The sequence below is a fragment of the Amblyomma americanum genome, chromosome 1 (genome assembly GCF_052857255.1).
Source record: "Amblyomma americanum isolate KBUSLIRL-KWMA chromosome 1, ASM5285725v1, whole genome shotgun sequence".
Taxonomy (NCBI): Eukaryota; Metazoa; Arthropoda; class Arachnida; order Ixodida; family Ixodidae; genus Amblyomma; species Amblyomma americanum.
Genome location: NC_135497.1, coordinates 219874802 through 219898900, shown reverse-complemented (window position 1 = coordinate 219898900; position 24099 = coordinate 219874802). Strand labels below are relative to the sequence as shown.

Below are 24099 nucleotides of genomic sequence, written 5' to 3'. Positions count from 1 at the left end.
ACGCGAAGCAACGCCATTGTAGCTATCGTGTGCCGGAACAACCTTTCAAAACTGATAAAGATCTTTGAATGCACAGACCTACATATGCGACACAAACTGGACATTTGATTACTCTGAAGCTGGACGCAAAGACTCGGTAGCTAGGAGAGTAAAATGAATAAAAACCCGCCTCAGAGTGGCATTAATTTAGTTATGAACGCTGTAACAACAGTCGCCTGGGAGTGGAGTACAAAAAATAACGACAAAACTGTTACGTAAACCCCTGAATCTAACTAAAGCTGTACTGATGAACGTCGTCAAGTGCCTGTGCATCATCAGCAAATTAACAGATATATTTGACGATAAACTCGGTAACCCCCGCAGCGTAGAAAAGAGATTCAGAGTTATATATAGACTGCGAAAAGAAACTTGTAATGAAGCTACGTTTGTTACAGGACCTTTACCGTGATTTTTTTTCTTCTCAGATCTGAACGAAGCGCTTGGAATCAAGTGCATGCGACAGGAGCAGATTTTCTGAGCACCCAGTGGCGCTCCCTAACCGGCGGCTGCAATGACGCGTCTGAGGTGACACATCTGAAGCAGACGTGCAAATCCTGCTTCCTACGAGCGCAGGCAATTTTCGTTTACGAGGTTATGAAGTACGCGACTGCCAGTATTTTACGATTTTTTCATGAAACAGAAAGACAGTTGCTGATAAAATGAAATGTCGCTTATGAGATTTAAGTTTCGCCATCGCCGCGTGGTTTACCTGCCTACAGAGGCACAGAGAATTTCAAAATTCGCTTTCTGTTCGCAAAGCACAGCAGTCTGACAGCCAAAAAACAGCTTCCGGCATTATTAGTGTTAATAATAATAAAAAAGAATAATCACGCGCTTCGGGAGAGGCGAATTGGACGACAGGCCACATATTCCTCTTTGTAGACAGTGCAGGAGAATGCACACAGCCCGCACAGAAAGCAAAAGTTCACTGAGTGGCTGATTCGATCGTAGCAAATGAAAAACAAAAACAGACCTCAACAAAAAAAAAAAACTTCACTAGTAACGCTATGCCCTCCAAAAACTAGGTGCATCCCCCCTCCCCTCTTCCCGTTCCCTTCCCTCCAGCCCCCTGCTTCCACAGTACTGTGCAGTGAAATTGCATATTCAAGGCATTCAGTTCGTTCACCGCCTGAATAAATATTGCAGCAGTAATGAATAAACAGCCGGAGTGCAATATACCAAGGAGCAGAAGATTGAACCGGTGAGGAGCAATGTTTAGGCCGAGAGCGACCGTGGTTATGCGCAAAGTACAGCATTTCAATCTAGACACAGTGGCTGTTGACATTGCCGCGCACCTCCATAATGGACAGTTCTTCCCAGGGCGAACTACGCACATGCTTTCGAGTGATGCCTTTCATTTGTTTCCATTATTTCCTTCTGTCGCCATTGTCGGCTAGAAAACTCGGCGCTTTCAATAAAGAACTTCTCCCCGTTCCCTTTTCGCCCTCCTTCATTTCTGCAAAATAATTAAGAGGACACGTGGAAGATGGCGTTGGTAATTTCTTTTCTCTATTCGCCAGCCAGGCTCCCACACAAAGACGCAGGAAAATAAGCTTGACGCGAGCGAGTGCTATGCAAAACAAGCAAGTACGTGGAATATCTCCTTCGTCTCAAGGGTGCCACTCACACCTCCTTACCACTGCATTAAACTGACCGACTGACTTAGCAGACAACAAGGACCAATTTCACGTCTGGCACAGAGGAGCCCACAACATTCGGAGTGATAATATATATATATATATATATATATATATATATATATATATATATATATATATATATATATATATATATATATATATATAACACCGTACATATACGTATATACAGGGTGTCCCAGCCATCGGACCAGGATTGTTTAGAAAACCTAAGCGTTCTTCACAATTGAAATCGTGTGGATGTTGTTAAGGTTTATCTAAAGTTACAGTACCATTTTTTTGATCGTCGTACTGGAATATGATTAGTGTCGACAAATTAACATTTTATATCTAACTTAAAACGTTCAGGCGTCAAAGGGAAATTGCTGAGCTCCACAAATATTGTCCAACCCAGACATTTCGAACGAGATAGACTTAGCGTGACCGTATTAGTTTGGGAAAAACGAAAGGCCGCGGAGTTTTAAAAAATACCACGTGACAGCGCGCTCCGCGCGACCGAACGCGCCTAAAGAACACCCCGCAGTTACAGTGCCCTCATCCGTGCATCGTGAAAAACATCGCTCGCTTCGCGCCTTTCGTGCTGCACACGACAGAGCTTCGCGTTGTGGTTGGTTTTAAGATAAGCCCAAGTGGGTTCGGGTAGCAGATGAAAGAAAACCGGCTCCCGTTTCTGTGGCGATAATTGCGCTCTCACGCTAGCAGATTGCACAATGCGTAGCCGGCCGCCGCCGGTAAAGTCAGAGCCGAGCAAAGATGGAAGTCCTTTGTCGTAAGCGAAGAGAAGGCGCGGCGCTGGGGATGTTTTTTTTTTAGAAATCACGGATGAGAGCGCTGTAACCGCGGCGCATTCGGGCACCCGGAGCGCGCTGTCACGTGGTATTTTTTAAACTCCGCGGGCATTCGTTTTTCCCGAATAAAAACGGCCACGCTAAGGCTATCTCCTTGGAAGTGCCTGGGTTGGGCATTATTTATGGAGCTCCACAACTTTGCTATTGACGCCTGAACGTTTCAAGCTATATTAAAAAAAATAATTAATTGATCTCTAATAATTACTCAAGTAAAACGAGCAAAAAAAGTTGTACTGAAACTTTAGGTAAGCTCTAACAGCATCCACGCGATTTCAGTCCCGAAGAACGCTTAGAATTTTTTTAATATTTTGGTCCAAGTTACCAGGGACGCCCTGTATATATCATATGTACTGTTTATATATCAGTATGTGCCGATAAGAACGGTAATAGAGGTCCCATCAGCCGCCGCGGTGGCTGATTGGTTACGGCGCTCGGCTGCTGGCTCAAAATACGCGGGGTCGATCCCGGCCGTGGTGGTCGAATTTCGATGGAGGCGAAATCCTAGAGGCCCGTGTGCTGTGCGATGTCAGTGCACGTTAAAGAACCCCAGGTGGTCGAAATTTCCGGAGACCTTCACTACGGCGTCTCTCATAGCCTGAGTCGCTTTGGGACGTTAAACCCCCATAAACTAAACCAAACCAGAGGCCCCATCAGCATTTTTGTTTTCAATCAATTTTTATATGTGACGGGCAAACATGTCGACACAAAGGAATGAAGCTTGCTTTTGCAAAAAACGTTGCTGTTTTCATGAAAAAAAAATCGTATCTCGCAAGAGGTGGCAAATGTCAGTTTTGCGCTTTCCAAAAATCGCATGTGTCCAGCCCTGCTGCATTTGGAATAAAATTTTGCTGTACCTCATACGTTCTTCAGTAAATGTCTGCGGCTTGTACTGTTTGATAAATTGAAAATAACTTTTTTGATGCATGTTTCTTAAAAAAAAAAACACGTAAACTTTGCTCCAGGAGCTATGAGGTGCGAAAGAGGCACTTTTCGGTACAACCTTGAGGTAAGATATATATACTCTCAGATACTCTCTGGTCTCAGCTCTGGACCTTCTGCTCAGTATTTCTGATTTCGTTTTCCTTCTTTCAGACAGAATTCGTAGCTTTAGGCCAGTAAGTTTTTCTCAACAGAGAGTCAAAATCTGCCAAAATTCAAAAACGCTAAAAAACGGCACTCTGACTTGAATTTAAAAAGGAAACAACCTCTTCAATTTTTACTCAAATATCGACGGACAATCCTCAGTTTTTCATGATTACAGCACACCAAAAAGTGATGCATTATACTTTTTAAGTTATGAAAGCAAATGCAAATCAGAGGTCATGTTCTGATCCTCCACGATTGCTTAACATTCCCTCATAGAAGCGTAAACATCAGAAGATGGATTTAGTCCTCGGTAAATGCAGTGAAATATTCTCTCGCACAATATAGAAATCCTTGTGAATTCTCTACAGCTTCTTTTCGCGAACAGAATGCGTTCGAATGTAAATAAATTCGCTATTTCGAGTAACTTCTCGAGAAATGCCCGTTGTAAGTACGTGAAACTTCTGGCGTAGTCTGCAGTTTCTGTATGGTAAGATGGTTTGGTATGCAATCTATTTTTATAGATATTAGATCCTTTGGCAATTCTCATAAGAATTAATATTATTGTATTTACGGAAGTCATTTTTCCGAATGTGCATCCATATACCTCGGAGTACAACGGTCCTACAGGGCACTGTCACCACAGATCTCATGTCTTCTGAGGGAAGCATTTTATTTGGAAAATTCCCAATCGGGAGGAGTTACAGTGGCGAAGAAATCTGCAAAATCATAAGAGGAACTCAAGGGCAGTCGTTGATGTCTGCATTTGCGCAGTGTATTGGCCAGCACGAGGCCATAAATCGGATCGCATTTTCCTCCTTTTTGAATCAGCGGTGGTGGCCACATAGGAAGCGCTGCCTTCATTTGACTGTACACACTTCCAGATCTGGAGCGTTGCGGTTTTCCACTCCTGTTGCTTCTTTTCGCGGAAGTCTGCAAGCTGAATCTGAGGAAGCTCCAGAACGTTGATTTTCCTCAGCTTTCCTTGAAGTGTACCTGAGAAGCCGGTGGCTTTTTTATGGCCTCACTTACAGGCTTTCGCAAGTTGTAAAGCGTTGTTCAGTGTTCAACTAGCCTACCAACACCGTCGCAAATATTTTTAGCGTGCCCAGTGACCGAAACATCCATTTCGTCTTTTGACATTCACCGTACGTGTTGTAGCTCATGAAATTGACAATTATCCTCGAAGTGAGCGGGAGCCCCGCCGCTTATACATAAGTTATCCTGGTGTAGATGGGCGTATTGTCCTCGAGGTGTGTCTTGATTCTGGACGGAGCCAAGCCTGCATGAGCTGAATCACGAATCATACCACCCAGAATAACGGCGTAGCTCCGCGACGATTTTCTGGACGTGGCAACGCAGGTAAAAACAGTAACCTGCTTTATTGTTGCCAATGGTACGCTCGTACTGCGTCTCGAAGCGCAATCGTCCAGTTTTCAGCGAAATAAAGATGCAGAAAAATTGGACCTTTCTCGCAGCTGTGCTTTTCTTCATCGATAGCTCTTGAGTGCACATATCTTATATAGTTGTGTGGAATCGATTTCATGACAATCTTAGAAAATCTCTCATAAATGATGAAGCGGAATTGACATCTGAGCTAGTTGGTTTTTCATTTTCAAAAATTATATAAAGCGCACTTAGGTTGTCCTAAGTGCGGTGCGCTTTATATAATTTTTGAAAATGATGAAGCGGTCAGAGTTTTTTTTTTAACTAGCTCGCCGGATTCCCATGTAGCAATGAGCACCTTGTCATCGCAGTTAATTTCACATTTTTCGGCAGTCAAAAAAGCACTCGCAATTCTTGAGAAAGCAAGAAGCAGAGGGTTCGAGACATACGCAGAGACTCTGCGCGTCTTCAGAAGAAAGGGACTTCCGGACGCGTTCTGCAGTCCCACCAGGCACAAGTGAAAGTTTGCACAGCACACGCAATAGTGGCGAGCATTTCACCCACTTATGACGCAAAGATATGAACTCTGTACGGCCAACTCCAGAGGCAGGGCGAGCTAGCTTGTAGACGCGCTACGCTTCCAGCAAGGATAGCGTCATGAAGCGTTTGGGTACCCATTTGTTGTCTCCCTTCTCGATTCTCACAGCATCATTTTCCTTTGGAGATTGCATGGAGCAATCCAGTTCATCCATGGTGTAATATTCTAAAACGGTGATGATGCCTTCCTATATTAGTTTACACCTTGTGGATCTCTCCAATGTTGACCATATGCCTCCTACATCCACCAGCGTTTTTGCTTTTCGAATAGCTCACCTCGTTGCCTCAGGAATGATGACCTGCACATATTTCACAGTTAGGGTGCGTGGTATCAGTGTCAGCAGGTGGCATGCAACGTTGTTGAAAGGATGTAGACATATTGTAGTGTGCGTATAGATTGTTTTCCCAGCTGCTGCATTTCGCACAATCTTCTTCTAACTCACGTGAAGTATCGGGGATATTATTGCAACGAAGGCTTGCGACAGTTGCACTGGCGCAAGATGAGAAGCACAGCGGAGAAGAATGCACAATATGGCTGACTCGCCGACAGGCCCAGTTTGCCCTCGTCGTCTGCTACCCCATGGAAACGCGACATTACTCCTTCCTTCAAAGCGGCGGCCCGACGCCGGCAACGAACAGAAGGTCAAGGTGGTAAAGTAATGTTCACCGCGGGGAGCGGAGGGCATAGATTACATTTAAGCTGGCAACACAACAGGTTGCAGGCTGTCGTGATAAGGTTTCATGCGCACCACGTGCACAGTCTCAGTCGGATGGCGCCACCGTGGTAAGGACCTCGGGTCCCGCTACAACCTCGTATGGACAGAAGTAGCGGCGGAGTAGCTTCTCGGAGAGCACGCTACGGTGCACAGGTGTCCAAACCCACTCAGAATCGCCGGGTTCATACGAAACGTCTCGGTGTCGGAGGTTGTAGCGACTGGCGTAGAGATGTTGCTGCTGTTGAATTCGACACCTTGCGAACTGGCGGACTTTTTCAGCCCGCTGGACAATCGTGTCGACGTCAGAATAGGCGCCGTTGTCATCTTCGCCGTGTCCAGTGGGTAGCATAGCGTCCAGCATAGTTGTGACACGACGTCCGTAGACCAGCTGGATAGGGGTGAGAAGGGTAGTCTCTTGCCCAGCCGTATTGTAGATAAAGGTTGCATACGGGACAACTTTGTCCATGTGCGATGTTCAACATATACACACAGAGAGCAGAGAGTCAGCCCTTTCACGCTGGGCCATATAGGACGTCGTGATGACAGCAAAAAAACGGGAAGTCGCCCTCGGTTGTGCTTACGACCGGACTTGTAGACAACTGTGATGCATTTTTGGAGCCGCAGGCTCCACCTCGCAACTGACCGAAGGGGTATTTGAGGTTTGTAAACAAGCATAACGAATGATGCCGCTGCTGGCACGCCCTCAAGTCCACTTCCCACCAAGGAGCTCCAGAGACGGGAACGGTCCCTCCTCCTGCGCCTTCACGGGGGCTGTTCATGGACCGGCTCACGGCTCTTCAGAAACGGTCTGGCGCCCTCAAGTGAATGCTTTCACTCTGATCCCCAGGGGGAAACAATAGAACACCTTCTCTTCACGTGCCCGCTCCTTCGCAGCCATGCAGACAACTCTTCATTCAGCCAATCAGAGCCTTGGCCACCCCTCCCGCAGCGCGAAAGACCTCCTCTTCCCCAGGGGACACAAAGCCCTCAAAGTCTCCCGGTCTCTCCTGAAGTTCGACTTGAGCCTTGACGGACATCTCTAGGCCTCTCGGCAGGAAGACGGCCACGACTGCGGTTCCACTTCACGTTCCTCCCCTTAATCCCTATTGACCCTTCTTTTCCCGCTCCTATCTGCACACCGGCAGCAGTTTTGGTGGCGCTAACACGCCAGTATCAAGCCCGTGCACCTTCCTTTCTACTTCGCACGCACGCACACACACGCACACGCACAAACACACGCACGCACGCACGCACGCACACGCACGCTCGCTCGCTCGCTCACTCACTCACTCGCTCACTCACTGATGGGCGGATGCATAAAGTGACGGAAACAGTCGAGCGACGCGGCGTGGTCGATTGGGTCCCGGAAACGCATGTGCGCAGTGCATGCATACAAGAGAGGTCGTTGATATATGCGTTGTTCATCGCGAAAGTCCCAAGTCAGCGAATATTTGGGACCACGCTACATGAATCCCGACAATATGCAGCAGGGTTCGAAACTTGCAATTTTGCGAAATCGCATAAGCGACGTTTCCCACCTCTTGATAACCTGTACACATCTATTATTGTGTAAATAGTTTGTGTATGTTACTTCCCCCCTGTCCCCTCTTCCTGACCCCTCACCTCTTTCATTTCATTTCTCCATTCTGCCTGCTATCCTTTATTTCCGCTGCCCCAGCTCAGGTGCTTAAGTATCGATGGCAGATGCCGGGGCTAGCAAAAATCTTATCCTTTCTTTTTATTATTATTTTTAATAAAATCACTACTACTACTACCTCTAGATATACGTTTCCAGCGCTTGTGAAATGATATACAGCGCTATTTGCAAAAGCAAGCTTTGTTCCTTTGCGTCCATACATCTGCGCATCAGATATAAAAAATTCACTTAAAAATTGTCATGGAACCTCGATTACCGTTCTGAACTGAAAACACCCATATATACTTTTTTTCTCCCAACGGCACCAAAACAACGCAGGCAGGCCGCGATAGAGTAATGAGCCAGCATTGCGCCGCTCGAATGGTGCTGTCGCGAAATTTCGCTCTCTTGTAGTTGCAGACGAGCGGGGAAATCGACGCTGTCGCGTTCGTCCGCAGCTCTGCGACGTGGCGCTTCAATGCGGCCCTTGCCGTCGAGCCATCCGCCTCAACAGTCGCTGGCTAATTAGTTCCGTTTCAAGAGACACCGACGAAGAACGACGCCTCCTGGTTGTTGAAAGCGGACCCGCCAAAATGGCCACGAGAGCGCCTTTAGAAATTGCACATGCTATACGTGAAAGGTGAAGGCACTCAAGGACAGCTGTGCATACGACCCTCAACTGTTCATAGGAGCGGACGAGAACCGGGCCAGAGACAACGCCGCACCGTCCGGTTACAGTTACCGTCATTATCGGCTGTGTCGCATGCATGCGGAGTGCTTGTCGGCCAGCGTTCGTAAGCTGCGGGCGCTCTCCCTATTTCTAGGGGCAGTCATCAGCCTAGCGTGCCTTACTACACCCCTTAAGCGTCCCTTTAACGCACTGCCTCTGCATACGTGGAGCAAAGCATTATTAAGTGTGAAGGCCCGCTTTGGCGCGCACTGTTGCACGGCAGGCTCCGCGCATATGCGGGCCGCTAATACTCTCGATTGCAGGAAACATACCGGGCCCTGCTGCGCACACCTCCACACCTCCACCTCCACGATGGTTAGCCGGAGGGGGACCACTGCTGGCGGTTTTCACGGGTAACGCGGCCCAATCGTGTCCTCCACACGGTCTCGCGTTGATTTGCACTGTGGAGAAGCGTCGAGTACGTGCGAACGCAAAAAAAAAAAATTCAAGCAACGCTGTAACTTCTCTCTCCCTCGCTCAAGGGCTAACGACGAGAACAATGTAAGTTGGGATCCCCTGGACTAAGCATACACCGATTGCACAGCCTCAACAACGTAGACTGCACGGCCGAAACGGACCGCATCTCGCTGGCGAGCAGGAGTAGTTATTATTAGTGTTTTTTTAAGATAAAGACGGAAGGTAAAGACGTTCCTAGCCGCGGAAGCCGCCATAGAAGGCTGAAGCACCAGAGCTGCGACTAGCGGAAATAAAAGGACAGAGAGAGGAGAAGCAGGGGGAAAGACAGAGGGGAGCTAGAAGTAGCTTTCGGCTACGAATTACCGCGCCAACAACGGAGGCCGTGAACCGCGGGGAAAGTGATTCACAAAGCCACATTTGAAAAATAAAAATAAAAAAACGACTGCCTCAAGTCCACAGCTCGTGCTCAGATTATGAGTCATGGACGAGCAACATTAAAGCGCTATATTGTTTCGGAAGCGAACCATTTTTGCTTCCCGCTCTTGGGTGCTCCATTGAACTCTATATATATTTCCAAATTAGAAAGAGTGCAATGAATCGCAGCCCGTTTCATTTGCAACAGATACAAACGAACAGTTAGTGTAACAGCTATGATCAAATCTATTGGCCTAGAATCCCTGCAGACAAGGCGCACTGAAGCTAGGTTGAAATTTCTGTACCTAATATATAATAATCTCATTAAAATAAACGCTCATGATTATATTACTCCTGTTTCGCGAGCAGGTACGCGTTATAACCATGGCAAAATGCTACAAGAATTTCGTGCATATTCTAATACAGTTAAACACTCATTTTTTGTAAAATCGATTACAGACTGGAATGAACTCCCGAAGTGTGTAGTGAATAGCCCGAATGTAGAAATGTTTGTTGACAATTTGAGAGCCTTTTGTATGTGAAATCCTTGTTTTTTGCTTTTTTTTCGCATCATCTGTTCGCTTTTGAATGGCGCTAGTCTATATATATATCTTGTTGATTTTTTACTTGTACCTTTGTTCACCCCTGCTTGGAGTCAAGCGACTCCGCAGTAAAAATAAAAAAAAATATATACGTCTGGAATCTACCATAGACGGACACTGGAGTTCTGTGTTGCTGCGTATTTTGGCTCGAAGACAGCCGATCGACCCTGGGCTCGAACTTCGCCCGAAGTTTTCATCGGTACAAGTTAGCGGTACGTTCCAGTTGGCACGGGCAGTCACTTCGACCTCTATTCAAAAGCAGAAGCCTCCCCTGCCTTGGCCGCACGTGCAGGGTTCGAAGCTAAATTCTTCCCACACCAGAAACGCCTCGCACGTGCTACTTTCTGAAGCGGGGAAAAACGCGGAATGCTCAATTATCAGCGCATTAAAGAATTCTAACGCAGCTAATCTACAAAGGATGAACCATCAAGAACGAAATTATGTATATGTGGTGTACAGTGCGGTGGTAACGTTTGCCTGAGCAGGGAGTGCTTGTATTAATTTATTACAGTAAACTGTAATGATGGCGTGTTATTCAAGGAAGCTGGATTTTGGTATATAGAACGGCTTTGATGATTGAAGTTTCCGAAAGCGCTCCAACTAAATAGCACGTATCCTCGTACTAAGCATATCGGCCTTGCTAAGTTGAACGGGGACGCTGTTAAATTTAGCAGCGTCCTCGTTCACTTTAAAATTAGGTTGCTTCAGCTCCCAGGTCCGGAATAAAACGCTTACCCGTTGCCAGGTGAGCGAATGCTTCTAAACTAATCATATGATTTGCCGTTAGTCTTAGAGAGTCAATAAGCACCTCAAAGCGTGTTAACATGACACTTTCCATTAACAAACAGTGCTAAATACTGGACTGAAAGCAACGGCACGAAATTTAAGTCAGGATTTCCATCCGGAAGCAATGTCGCGGATAACCGAAAGGGATGTCGTAATGGAAGGCTCCACATTACCCACCCTCGCCTCGGTTTCACATTGCGCACAAATGCGCTGGCGACCTAGGGTCGACGATACCAGGCAATCATGTTCGGGAAGCAGTCCAGGGATCTAATATGCAGCAGCATTAAATAGCAGCACGCCTTAAAACGACCGATTCACCAGCAGGGTGACGAAAGTTACCGGGCGCGCTTTCTTTTGTGCAAGCAAATGCATTGTGCGTATTGCGAGTCAAAACTCGAGGCAGGTTAAAAGCAGCCGTCTCGCAAGCGGGCATCGATAAAATTGCGCGATTTTCTTCTTTTTTCTTTTCTTTGATTTTGCCTTCTGGGCAGCATTCTTCGCAAAGCAGCACGCAGAATAAGTAGCGAAAACAACTGTGTTTCAATACTTTTAAAGAGTGTTTTTGTGAGCTCTTGAGTCAAATAAGAAAAAAAAAGCCAAATTTTGTACTGTTTTCTTTTGATAGCAACGTGCACGAATTATAAAAGTACAGAGGATGTGCAACCAGCGAGCAATCGATAATTAATTTGAAAAGTTTATCATACTTTCAGATCTACTACAATCAACGAATAACGATATTACATGTGCGAGTGATAACCAAGCTTGAGCACAGAGGCATTCCGCGGTTTGAACGGGCAACGCAGGATTTGTACTTGCCCAGATTTCAGCGACATTCATCGGATTCCACCGACATTCTATCGGTTATTGCTTATTTACTTTATATTGCAGATTCGCTCTCCGACAGCACTGGTAATCGGGCTCATTTAATAAGCATCCAGCTCTCAGGCTCTTTCCCCAGTCACAACAAAGTGGGCGACACACGCGCCGTGGTTATACTGGATGCTCTAAGGCTCCGTTGTGTTGCAAGGGCAGAAGAGGAAAAAAAAAAAGGGGGAGGGGGGGTTGACGCCAGGGTTGCGGCAGTGTAACCCAAAATTCAGCGACAGGTTTCTGCACCACTGGAATCCATGCAGAGAGCTGGGCAGTCGGAAATGAAAAGTGGCATGCAAAAAAAAAAAACTACTTGTATGATAACACCCTGTCTTGACAATTCCTGCAATAACAGAATGATTACTCATTATCGTCCGTCAAAGCGCAGCCACAGGGCTGCAAAGGTAACAGAAACTTCGCAGTTGAAGAAAAAATCGCCCTCGTTCGGGGTTCGAAACCAGGACCACCGCCTGTCCGGGACAGTCTCTCAACCAACTAAGCGAACCACGACGGCTAGCAGATAGCAGTGCGAAAGCGATCTGTAGTTGTATGGCTGCGGTTGGGTGGACGGTAATAACTAATTAATCTTCAGAGGAGAGTAAATTTGAGCATGTTCGTGGTTCATACTTCAAAATAAATAAAAGCGGTGAAAAGAAGACAGGACGAATGAGATGACACGGACAAGCGCTAACTTTCAACTGAAGAGTTATTGCGTGATCAGGAGCATATACATATATGTCCGACAAATGTAAGAGAAACAGAACGATGACAACGTCATGAGAACGCACCACATGCCAGCACCAGCGGTTCACGCCAAAAATTCAAGTTCCCTCCTAGACAAAGTTATCGACGGCCCGCTGACACATCTGATTCCAGATCGCACAATCTCAAAATTTTCAAAGATATCTCTTGTTAATTGGTCGCAGTGCTAATACTGAACAGCTGTGCCCTCATAAAGTGGTGGGCAAGGCGGGTAACTGTCAAAGCTTTGCAAATTATCACCGAATGCCCGTCTAAGCCACCGCGAACCTGTGCCTCGTGCTCTTTTAGGCGTACATTTATGCATCTGCCCGTCTGCATGATGAACTTACCATATAACAGCGGAATTTTGTACACCCCTCTATTCCAACAAGGAACATAGGTCTTTTTGTGTCTGTTGGCACAGCTGGGCTTTCGCTTCTTGACCGGGCAACTCAACCTGCACAAACTCAGCAATCTTTTAGGTGATGCGTGCACACAACTTTCACGCGTGACTGTTGGCCCACCTTCCTGAGATTGTGCGACACTTTATTGTGTGACACTTAACGGCACCTAAAAGTTTGCCGAGTTTGTGCAGGATGAGTTGCCCCCGGTCAAGAAGCGAAAGCCCGGCTGTACTATGTTTCTTTCGCGTTTGCAGTCGATACACAACGTGAATACCGCAGTCCTAGGTGCTCACGACATTGTAGGACGAAAATTGTGGCGCAGGCTGAGCATGGTGTTCGTGTGTAAGTCGTATCACAGACAAGGTCACACATAATGGTAACGCTTGTCCAGAAACGAGAAAAGTTGCCGCAAAGCAGACTAAGCCAGACAACAAAATGTGAGCGAGGCACAAGCATAAGCTCGTAAGCGAGCTGTTATTCCACGGAAACATGCATCGTAATCGCACCCCCCTACAACAATTCGCGAGTCAAATGTTTTAAAACATTAGTTGTGAGACGGCGCCTGTAGCAAACTCGCGTAATAAAACAGGCAACGCGTGTAAGCTTCCGTGCGAGTTCGAGAGCAGCATCAAAAAGGGCGCCCGCCATACTAACGGCAGGTGTAAAGGAACACCTGAGCCGACAGCCACGTTTGAGCCCTCGGTAACATTCGTTCCTGACAAAAGAGCTTAAGCGATTAGAAACCACGGCACCTTCGAACGAGCCCAGGGGCTGGAAACTCACTGGTGCGCGTGGACTCCAGCAGCGCGTGAAAAAAGCGGGGGAAAGTGGAAACGGGCAGGAAGGTTCAACGTGTTCGGTGTTCTTGCGTGCAGTCAAAGCCAGGGCTGAGAAACGCCGTTTGAGCAGCCCTGTCGTAAGCTGCTGCCTTTGGCCGCGGTGTCCCACGCTTGCCGTGCTGCAAGAGTCCAGAATGGCTCTCTGCGTCACTCACCGCAGGCTGCGCGCTCGCTGCATTGTATGAGGGCATTTTGAGGGTAACGATGACTGCAATGCGGCAATGCACATATAAATTACCGTATTATAAAGCGTGCAAGAACTGTATTTACCCGGCCACGCATAAGCGTATGTATTTCTCTTCCGCATGTTAACGTGCTCGCGTTTGGAGTGAAAGGTGAATACTTTGTAAGAAAGAGAAAGGAGGCCCTCATGTAACGATCCTAAATAGGGGCTAACAGAATGAGTGAGTGAGTGAGTGAGTGAGTGAGTGAGTGAGTGAGTGAGTGAGTGAGTGAGTGAGTGAGTGAGTGAGTGTGTGAGTGAGTGAGTGAGTGAGTGAGTGGAGTGAGTGAGTGAGTGAGTGAGTGAGTGAGTGAGTGAGTGAGTGAGTGAGTGAGTGAGAAAAAACGCTCTCCCCGACGGGACTTTGCGTGAGCACTGGGCGAGAAATTTGCGCCAGCAGCTGGCCACGCGGTAGCTTTCTTGTAATGATAGATAGATGAGGAGAGGGGGGAAAGGCAGGGATGGTAACCAGAAAGGTTTCCGGTTGGCTACCCTGCACTGGGGAAGGGAATGAGAGGATTAAAAAGGGAAGAGAGAAGTAACGGGAAACACAGTCACAATCTGTCAACCAAGGCAGTAGTTCGTAAAAACAAAACAGTGCCTTGTAAGCCTTGATACCAGTAGACTGTTGTGGCCACGGACCAAGGACCTTGTCCTCTGCGAAAGGGCGAGGATCAAGGCGGTCCAGAGCACAACACAGCTTACGTCTTTCGTTCACAAAGACAGGGCACTCACACAGGAGGTGACGGATTGTCTCTTCGCGGACACAGCTTTCACAAGAAGGGCTATCGGCCATTACGATCCGGAAAGCATATCGATTCGTGAAGGCAACGCCGAGCCATAGACGTCACAGTAATGTTGTTTCGCGACCCGCTATGTCACATGGAAGACGGAGGCGCAGTCCAGGGTCCAATGCCCTGAGGCGACGGTTGCAGAACTCTCCCGCGTTCCACGCTGAAAGTGTGGGCACCAGCCTCAAAGAACGAAGACCACACGCTGCGTCAGCTCTCGTTACTGGAATATTGACAGGGATTTCGTAATTGTGGGCACAACGGGCAGCTTCGTCTGTCTGGTGATTGTCATTAATACCGCAGTGTCCTGGCAGCCGCTGGAAAATTAAGTCATGTCCCTTTCAATGTGGAGCCGTGGTACAGCTTGCGGATTTCTGCAATGAGTTGTTCGTGTGACCCGCGCGTAGTGCAGCTTGCAGGCTTTGAAGGGCTGCTTTAGAGTCGGTGAACACTGTGCAGTCATGAGGAGATTCCTGACTTATGAATTGAAATGCAGTCCGTAGGGCAGCTGGTTCCGCACCAGTTGAAGAGGTGAGATAGGTAGTCCTCACCTTCATTAAGATAGACCTGGCCGGTATCACCACAGCCCAGCAGAAATTGTTAAAATCACTGAGCCATCTGTGTAGACATGTGTGCGGTGATTATGGTTAAAATGCAGATGATCGATGCTATTTGTTTGAGAGCAGGCAATGATAAACCGGATTTCTTAGTAATTCCCGCAATTGAGAGGTGTACCCGAGGTTCATGCAGAATCCATATGGGTGAGCACGGTCTTGCAGCAGGAGTGAACTGTGAGGAAATATAGGCACGATGAGCTTCAATTACTTTTACAACTGTAGTATGTGGTCTGAGTACTGGAAGAGCTTCAAGATGACCACTCGGAACTTGTGTGAGGTGCCCAATGTGTGTTCTCATGGTTTCAACAGCAATGCATATAGTAAACAGGATCTTCCCCAGCCACAAGAACAATGAGTGCTGTTGAGGCAAATCTAGGCCGTCCAAGGCAGGTTTGTAGAGCTTGCGCTTAAACACTTCGAAGTATCTAGATGCTTGTCTTTTTCATATTGCTTAAAATGGGAAAGCTGTACCGCATGTAGCCCAGGAAGCGCGAACGGTACAGGTGAAGCATCAGTGCACAGATGTGCCCAGGACATCCCCCCGAGGAAGGAGAGGATATGACCAATCGCTGTCAGTCTCTTTCTCATGTTGTAGAGATGGGGACTCCACGAGAGGTTCCTATCGATAACGATGGCAAGGAAACGGTGCCTTCTGTCATAGGGAATGGCGTTGCTATTAATATAAGGTATATGGGGTAACTTGTCATTTTTGTAGCGATAGCTACAGTACGCGAGCACTTCGAGCCTTCAGCGTGGCACCCCTTGAGCTCCGTGGCCGCGCCGTGGCAGGTCACGTGGTGCGGAGTAGCTGCTGCTGCAGGCGTCCCGGTGCGCCGGTGAAACCGAGCTGCAACAGCTGTGCGCATGCGCCGTGTCAAGTGGGGGATGAGGGGGGAGAGAGCGAATCCGCGTCCAACGGTTGAAGATGAAGAAGGAACGCCCAGCGAAACAGAGCGGCAAAAATACTGACTGCAATTCAACTGAGCGAGTTCCACTCGGCCAGATGTAGCTATCGCGTCACTCCACGTTTAACCAGAGCTAAACCACACCCATTTTTTGCGTGTGAACGCCCCGAGGGAACATTTCTCGGTCGAAATATTTAGGCCCTGCTGACCAAGGTAGAACGTCAGTATCGTTGCCGCCTTTTGAAGTCTCGCACGAACTTGGTTGGTTTGGTTAGTTTGGTTTATGGGGGTTTAACGTCCCAAAGCTACTCAGGCTATGAGGGAGGCCGTAGTGAAGGGCTCCGGAAATTTCAACCACCTGGGGTTCTTTAACGTGCACTGACATCGCACAGTACACGGGCCTCTAGGATTTCGCCTCCATCTAAATTCGATCGCCGCGGCAGGGATCGTACCCGCGTCTTTAAGGTTAGCAGCCGAGCGCCGTAACCACTCAGCCACCGCGGCTGCTCGCACGAACTTGGGGACGGGTCACGCTTGATGCCGAAATACAGATATCATCGGCATATATTGAGGTCTGAACAGATTGTGGCAATAATTCAACCAGGCCGATGAGAGCAAGGTTGAAAAGAGTTGGGCTCAGCGGAGGGAGAACTGTACGGAAATGAAAAATGAGCTTCAATGAGAAGCGCTCTAATCTCGTCGTAGAGAATTCCGTTTCAAAAAGCTATTCAGAATATACAACAATAAAAACGGAATGAAAAGACACGATTATATTAAGCAACCGCGCCACATTTCAAGAAAGATCGGTCATGACCTTAAAATGAGAGAATACTGGACCAGAACGAACCTTTATACAAACTCCTTTTTTCGCGATTCATAACAGAGTAGAATCAATTGTACGCTAGCCAAGTGTGCTGTCCTGATGAAAGTGTGCTCTTTTCGATGCTGTAACCCCCCCCCCCCCCCCCCCCCCCAGCGTTACGCGCCTTTGGGCAAAGCGACGTATCTCTGAATAAAAAAAATAAAACTGATATGGCTATTATTAATGGCCAGCTTGTTAGAAGTGTCGGTTTGAAACCAATGCATAAATTCAATGGGTAGAAAGTTCATCATCAGCGTCATCATCTGCAGGCTGATTACGCCCATTGTGGGAAAAAGTCCTCTCCTATGTCTCTCCAATCAACCCTGTCCTGTGCCAGCTGCGGCCACCTTATCCCCGCAAACTTCTTGTTCTCATCCGCCCACCTAACTTTCTGCCCAGCCCTGCTACGCTTGCCTTCTTTTGGGATCCATTGTTACCCTTAACGACCATCGGAATAGTTTGAAATTTAAGTTTTATAAGTTTGTCAAACAGCTTACTAGCTTCATGATTTATCTGTTTTATAACGTCCTCCAACACTAGTGTTACCACGCTGGAAGAGCCGTCTGTATACCTATCAAGGGCCATTTTTAGAAGGTTAGTAGCGGGCTTCACTGAAAATCCTAGCATATTCATACACATTACGCGAGGGTTGGCTAATGTCAGCAGCTGCAACTTCTTCGCCAGGTAGGAAGGAAATTACATATCCCACCTTCTAACGCAAGTTAATGCCACACGCCATTTTCTGAGACGGTCCCTATGCTGTCATATTTTGCAGGATAATAACATTTATTTATACGGGAATGCCAAATTATATTGTTTTAATGCAAACGTCTGCCTGTAGTGTATCTTGTTAGCACATTTAATAAGAGTCCTTAGTTACCTATCCACATTTGTATAACGGTTTTCGGAAGCCTTAAAACAAAGCGCACTGACTAAAGCGCAACAGACCTGGATATTGACCAAGTTAGCACCTCATCGCAGTACAAATTGGTGCGAAAAATGGGACACCGCAAAGAGGAGGAAGACAGACGGCTGCCGGCACCAACTCATCTCAATTGAAAATTACACGAATATATAGCCAAGTAAAATCAGCTTATCCATGACGCACGCCGTGAATGTCTCACTTGCTCATACCGCCGTATTAAAGCCACCAGAAAAGAAAACTAAGCGGAGGACGACATGCTTCGACCGTATGATGCCGTCCCCCAAACTCGCCGTATGCCGCTTTTAAAATACCAAACAGTGAAAATTCGCACAGACAACAAGATGGCAAAATATTACGGGGGAAAAAGTCGCGCTGCTTTGGCAGGCAGAAATCACAACGTACCGGGCAAACTTGCTCATACACAGTCTGTCAATGACGCAGAAAAGAGGAGGAAAACGAGGGAGAGAATAGAAACTATGTTGAAGTAAACAAACGCGCACGTTGTGGATAAAAAATAACAATGTGCTGTTCTGCTGTTAAAAAAAATCAGCAGCTTCTTGCACACTCCGCCCACGATAGAAAATGCGAGAAAGGGGAGAAAGAAGTCCAGCGCCAAGGCACATGACAGAAAAGGGAGTTAAAGATCAAGCAAGACATCGCCAAAAGTAATACAGGGCCGACTTCGAAGGAGATTTCAAGGGCACACGTGTCAAGCCGCAGTTTTTTTTTTTTTCGTCGCGATTCTGGTCCGAAAGAAAAAAAAAGCGAGAAAGAACTATTCTCGAGGCTAGTAGGAAAAAAAGAAATTTGAAATTAGTACCAATGCAGATAGCCAAAATCAGGCGTCACCCGTTGAGAAATAAACAGTGACGAGAGAATTTGAAAAAAAAATGCGTTAAAAATTTCAAAGCAGCCAGCATTTTTCTAACAAGATCTTGCTCGAAACATAGACGCAGTAAAATGCGAAAGAGCTGCCTGTATTTATGAAAAGAGTTCATACGGAAGCATGCCGGAAGAAAAGAGTCACAAAAATGTATGGCGGAAATATATGGCGGCATCCGATCTGCCCTTTGGGGCCGGACAACTCTGTCACTTCGAGACCAAAAGCAGGACATGAATTTGCGCTTTGGTAGGGTTCGTGATGTATATCATCCACCAGGCGCCTTAGTCGCTGAGACGTTCTCGAAATAGTGCGTAGCAGTTTTATTCTCCTGCGCGAGGTTCCCTTCTTTTCCTTCTGCCGAGATACTGTCTCCAGAAGAGGACACGGCAAGTCTTTGCCGCTGTGACAAGCACAGCGTGGCTTTCAGCCGTGTTCTCGAGCCGTCATCGCGTTCATGTAAGCCCACGTTTTTTGTTTTTTTTTGCACTGCGGAAATGATCAGTGCCAATGTGAGGCCAGTAAGCTATTGGGAGCCACAGTAATAGCACACCAGATCTTTGCACCAGAACTGCATGCGTCTACGGCTCAGCTCGACGATATACAGGGTGTATCACCTAAGACTTTACACAATTTTTAAAGATAGGCTTGTTGAGTTAGAAGAGCGCTTTTTCCGGCATAGCATCGTCAGCGGTGTAGTGCATCAGAATACAGCTAAGATGTGCTAACTAGCAGGCTGGTTAACTAACATTGAATAGTTAACTTTTTAACTATTACTTTTAGGCGCCTTAATTATTAAGAGGCATGTAGCCCACGTTAAGTAATATCCATATCAGTCGTTAGAATTTAGAAAACGCGGTTACCCTCGGCGCTGTGGCCCAACAAATTTTAGCCACATCGCACAAAAATACATGCCCTTTCGAGAAGCTTGCAGGCAAAGCAAACTCTCCAGTGCACGTAACTCGTAGAAACAGCCAAAATTTGTGGGGCCACAGCGCCGAGGGTAACCGCGTTTTCAAAATTCTAAAAGCTGCTATGGATATTGGTTACGGTGAGCTACACGCCTGTGAATAATTAAGGAACCTTACTGCAAGAGTTAAGAAATTAAGTATTCAATAATAGTTAACGAGCCTGTTAGCACTTCTTAGCTGTATTCTGATGTCTGCACCGCTGACAACGCTATGACGAATAAAGCGCTCTTCTAGCTCAAAAAGCTTATTTTTAAAAATTGTGCAAAGTCGTAGGCGAAACACCCTGTGCACAGGCCCGGCCGTTTTAGCTGCCTATCCAGCGTAGCTCTCAAGGGATCGTCACACCATTGTATAAACGAACATGATTCTGACAGGCTTTGACGGCGGCGTCGAAGCGACGTAGTAACCGGATGGTGGCTGTCACGGTGCGGAGAGTAGCCGGAGGGTAGGGGCTATTAGCAGCTATTAACATAAACTGCTAGTAACATCTTTTATTTTTTTATAACCGAATCATGGGTTCCAGAAGGCAGACGGCATTGCTAAGAGGAAAAAAATGACAACAAAAAGAACACTTTGAATGTCGAGCTCGAACGGGGCGTATACGTTCTACACCAGTAGCCCACCGTCTTGCCTGTAAGCCAGGACGTCAGCTCCTTTTCTTTTTTTTTTAAAGAGTAATATTTTGTCTTTGATAAATGAAGGCCCTCGACTCGTCCGATGCCTTAGGGACTTCATGTACCACACGTAACCCCAAACGGAAATTCCTAACGCTGCCGGCAGTATTGCAAGAATGCTTGCTTGCTACATGCACATACCCACGGTGCTTGCTGATAACATCATTTGTCTTGTGTGTGTGTACTTGTACTGTCCACAGTACTTCAAAATTACAAACGCAGGGAAAATGCTACAGACAGAATCACAGTCCGCATCCGAAGAGACAAATTATTGCTCAACAACACACGCAAAACGCAAACACCATTAGTAGGTGCAAGGCGAAAAGTAACAATTACATATATGGCGACAAAAAACTTCGACAATAATTTAAAACGCGACTGTAGATGGGGTGGTACGCGTTCAAACGCAGCAAGAGGTCTTTTTTTTTTCACTGAGCAAATTCTCCCTTTAGCATAGGTAAATTAAAGAAAACAAGGGCATGAGGAACCGAGAATAGATATTAAAATTTAAGCCAGGCCCACCTCGTCTCGTAAGTGCACGGCTCACTGCTAGGTGCGCACTTCGTTTGCTCTGTATGGTGCATGCTCAACGCCTCAATTACGCAAAAAAAAAACAAAAGTTTGAAGGGCCTGCGAATTTGCCACAGTTAGCTTCGTTAAATATTCTGCAATAAATACAGTCGACTTGGTCTGAGGGAAAATTCGTTGAAGTAGGGTTTTCAGGACGGCAGTGCCTTACATACGGTTGGACTGATCTGGAATTGACACAAGCAACTCTCTATCACTCTCTCTCTCTCTCTGTCGTGGCCGCAGCAGTTCGAATTAGGGACCTTGTCTAAGTGGCTTGATAGGTTCTACTCGAGGCACCGCCTAAAACGCACGCCTAAACTTACACTCGCTAGAGTGCACGGTGCTCATCGGTTGGTAACTGCCCGTTCACAGCGGTGATGTCCAGCTCGACGCTTCCAGGAAGCCCCTACGCTTTTCGCAAAAGACGCCACCGGCGATTCTGAGGCACGCGGGCGGCGGGACCCAAAGGGAGCTTGCCAGAGAGGCGAACAATAAACTCGGCTCGAGTGGTGCGCGCCACTCACCTTGAACCTCACGGCGTCGGGACAGCGCGTCGCCGACAGCTGATGATCCCGACAACAGAAGTGGCCCCACTCAAAGGAATTCGATTTTCCATAGCGTAAACACACACCGAGCGGCAGGTATCTCGCGCGAGACAGCCCGAGATATCCTTGCGGCGCGACCTTGGGCTGGAGGACGCTGCTGAGGGGCGCCGGCAAAACGGTGAATATCAAACAGCCCAGAATAGCTCTATGCTTACCGCGGCAGAACAGGCAATTTCAGGATGGTGTGCGCAAGAAATTTATTCACCTAAAAATTTAAACGTCTTGCTTCATTGCACAACATCATAGTGGAAAAAATAGAAGACTCTCTTTAATGACACGAAAATGATGTGTATTCCTTATGAAAAGAAAAAAAAAACATTGACTGGAAAAATTTGAGACACGCACTGAAATTCACAAAAATATTAAATGCATTAAGCGATAAAACAGAAGAACAAAGCGTCTCGAATATACGTTTTATGAGCTATACTATGTCGCAAACGAGTATTCGAAGTTGCAGGTGTGTTCATGATAAACTTCCTGATAAGAAAAAAATCAAATGCTCGAGCAAAGCGTTTTGGGCTACTCCGCAGTACCAAGGCCAACCCCGGGCCATCTTGGAGAAAGCTCGATGCCGCACTGCTGCTGGCAGGCAATCGTTGAGAACATGTGCGGTACTTTCAAAGAGACTCGGAAAGCAGCGAATGTTGTCGGCAACGATGGAGACGAGTTATCGATGGGCACTTGTCGGTAGTCCGAACTGGGCGAAGCTATAGGGTGCCTCAAGGAATCTTCATCGAGGCATCTTATTCGTAGACATGTGAAGGCCGGAAGAAGAACACGGAAATGTTTGAGGGAAACAACAAAACGTTCTTTTTTCGTTTTTTTTTTTCAGCGGTGAAAAAGCTTCGAAAATTTTCAAGTTAGAGTTCAAAGTTTTAGGAGTTCTTGCTTATTGTTTTGCTTCATTTTTTTTTGTTTCGAAAACAACTAGAGAGCACATCAATGGACGACTGTGCATCGTCATCGCCTGTGTGAGCGTTTTTCGAACGTTCGTGCTTCAAGGATGCGTGTTGAAGGCGGCATCGCATCGATGCGCCCGGCAGAACGCAACAACACAAGTTTAATACTTGAACTCTTAAGTAGAACAAAATGGCTGAACACTCTACTGCGCGACGCAGAGGGCACAAAAAAAAAAAAAGAGCCTACACCAACATTAGCCTCTACAGTGGTCAAAGCCTGACGACGGCGCGCTTCGAAGCAACGTGGTCTTCACTGTGAAGCGCAAAAAGAGAAAAAAAAAAACACTCGCTGATATCGATAAAGCGAAAATTAAATTCGCGAGTCACACCTCGTCAAATCTATATTCCCTCAAAACCAGCAAACGTGCGCGCCCAGCGGGCAACGTCGGTCAGCGCACGAACGTCGCGCGACGCCGGCCACAAATGTACGCATTTGCAAGGATGCTTCCACGAACAATACTAAAAGCACAAAACATGTCGCGGGCTAGTTGGTGTAATTCTTCAGACATGGCAAAGTTGCGAGAAAAGAATGCACACAAGACAGGATGAGGGACAAGCGCTGTCTTGCGCGTGCTCTACCCGCGCAACTTTACCATGTCTGGAGACAAGATTAAAAGTGCGCGCGGATATTTTTTATTGTCCAGAGTCGCGACATGCAAAAAGCTCAACGAAAGCCGTATCGGGCGATCCGCACTGCGCCGACGGTTGCGCTGCGGTGGAATGCCACACGCTATAACCGCCCGCACTAACACCGCGCAATGTTCGGCCGAAAAAGATTAGGGCCTTTCAGCGGCGGCGCAGAGGGCGTGTTCGCGATAAGGGCGAAATAGGGAACATGTCGGCATGCACGACGAAAGGCAATCGGGCTCGGCCGTAAACGGTGGCTGCGTTCGTCGAGCCTCTTTCGCCTTTGTTTTCCGGGTGGCCTGCGGCCCCGAAATTGCCCCGAAGCCTGGGGGGAAACTAGCGCGCGCCAACCGCCACTCCGCTTTTCTGTTCCCGCGAGTTCAAATTATATTCTCCCGGGCTTTTTCTTTCCCCTCTAAAAATGCGCGCGCTATCTTCAGCTCGTCTTTAGTTTCCATGTTTTTTTTTCTTTTCTTGCATGTACTACAAGTAATATTTCGGCGCGATGTTCACGACGCCATTTTATATTGTACGGTTTTTATCGTCTTGTATGAAACAGAAATTACGTTGCTTGAAGAAAAAAAAAAAAGACCACATGCAGGCCGTTCACTGTAGAGCCGATGGTATGTGCCATCAAGCCGGACGACATCACCATCACCATCAAGGTGCCTCTGTCTTCTTCGTTGTGACTGCACGAAGCCGTGATGCAAATGGCTTCCCAAGT

The 24099-nt window shown here is 47.1% G+C and overlaps 1 protein-coding gene across 1 annotated transcript in view; it reads right to left on the bottom strand.

Annotated features, from left to right (window-relative positions):
- The window catches only part of LOC144114643 (glycosyltransferase 25 family member-like), a 166487-nt gene extending 144742 nt beyond the window's left edge, over positions 1–21745 (bottom strand). Inside the window, exon 1 of the mRNA XM_077648511.1 lies at positions 21709–21745. The gene's annotated coding sequence lies outside the window, so the exon portion shown is untranslated. The remainder of the gene's footprint in view (positions 1–21708) is intronic.
- Between the last annotated feature and the right edge of the window lie 2354 nt (positions 21746–24099).